A 1,776-nucleotide genomic window follows, 5' to 3' on the forward strand; every position below is an offset into this window, starting at 1 on the left:
GCAACAAAAATGAAGAGGAACTGCAACTCTCATACACTGATTTGAGAATGTAAAATGCTACTGCCACTTTGTTAAGCACTTTCAAAGTTTCTTATTAAAATAAAAATTCACTTGCTTTATGGCCTAGAAAATCTCCTCATAGGTATTTATCCAAAATAAATGAAGATATATATTCACACACACAAAAAAATCCCTGTATAGAACTGTTTACAAGTATCTTAACCAAACCTGAATACAACCCAAGGTCCTACAACTAGTCATGGATAAACGAAATAAACATTGTGGTACATTCTTACAAAAAGTGTATTAGTCAGGAATAAAAAATGAGTTATTGAGGCCAAAAAGGAACAAGCCCACCCAGGCAGTGGTGTAAGGGTGACCAGACATCTGGATACTCCAGTTTCCTTCTTTCTCCATTCCTGGGCTGAAGGAAGCACTTGAATATGTGGAATCTCAATGCTGGGCAGCCAGGGCCATATCCACACCCCACTAACAGTGGGTATCCTGGAGGTTGCAATCCTTCCCATCTGTTACCTGCCAACCCTACCTTTCCTCCAGACCCCTTTCCCACTCCCCCAGGAGCACACCAGGGGAATCCAGGCTTTGCCCCTTGCAGACCCTGTCATCCTATACCACAGCCAGGATATCCAGGATGCCAGTCCTCAGATCCCTACCCCTCTCCACACTCACCACCTGGCCCTGGCATGTGTCCTGTGAATTCATTGGTTCCTGGTATAGTAGGATCAGGAATAGTGATTGACCAGAAGGTGCACGAGAAAATGAAGAAAACTCTTAAAAAGAAGCAGAGACACCATAAGCATGGCAAGCATTCCTCCTCCTTCTCTTCCTCCTCCTCCAGCAGTGACTCTGACCGAAAACAGGGCCTGGACCCTTCCCTCAGTCTCTCCAGTTCAGCTCTCCCATCAAGTTTCAGATGCCATCTTGTCCTGGGGGAAATTAGCCCTTGCTGCACCCTCACCCCCAGCCCTGCAATCTAAGCCTCATTCTGCTGTTCTGCATGAACTAGCTAGGACAAATCAAAAAGGAATTGCCATGGGCTAGCAAACGCCATCTTCTCACCACTTGGCTAGAACTTTTAGCTAAATTTGACAGGAGAACTGCTTTTTGAAGATGGTAAGATTGGAGCTAAATTGTAAAGACAAGTCTGAGATCCGTAAAATATGGCTTTTTTTTTTAACTTTCTTTTGTAGTAGTTATAATTGAGAAGGTGCTGTGGACATTGAATTATGGAAAGGAGAAATGACCTGTACCTTTCTTGTAATTGTAGCATGCTTGGGTGACTGACTTAGTGGCAAATAAACATTTCCCAGCAGGAAAAAATGAAAGAAAGAAAGAGCTATTGATACATGCAACAATATGGAATATTCTCAAGGACAATATGCTAAGCTAAAGAAGTCAGAATAAAAATGCTATAGTCTAGAGAACTCCATTTATATGACATTCTGGAAAAGGCAAAATCAAATATTCAGTTAACAAATCAGGTTTTCTGAGTCCAGTGTTAGAGTGTTGGGTACAGGGAGAATACGGGCTATTTTGGAGAAATGGGAGTATCATGTGTCTTGATTTAGTGGCATAACTGTTTGTGTTAAAAATTATAGAATTTCATATCAAAGAGTGCATTTTATAGTTTGTAAAGTGTTCTTCAATATCTCTAACAAAATATATTCAAAGCATAGGTTCATTTACTCATGCATTATCAAATTTCACTTTTCAGAGTTTAAAATGTATTCTTAGTTTTTACAAGAAGATTTTAAG

At 40.4% G+C, this 1,776-nt stretch overlaps 1 pseudogene; it reads left to right on the forward strand.

Moving 5' to 3' along the window:
* Nucleotides 1–443: 443 nt before the first annotated feature.
* LOC110151653 (proline-rich protein 13 pseudogene) lies at nucleotides 444–998 on the forward strand (annotated as a pseudogene).
* Nucleotides 999–1,776: the final 778 nt, after the last annotated feature.

The sequence above is a fragment of the Odocoileus virginianus genome, chromosome 8 (genome assembly GCF_023699985.2).
Source record: "Odocoileus virginianus isolate 20LAN1187 ecotype Illinois chromosome 8, Ovbor_1.2, whole genome shotgun sequence".
In the NCBI taxonomy this organism is placed as follows: domain Eukaryota; kingdom Metazoa; phylum Chordata; class Mammalia; order Artiodactyla; family Cervidae; genus Odocoileus; species Odocoileus virginianus.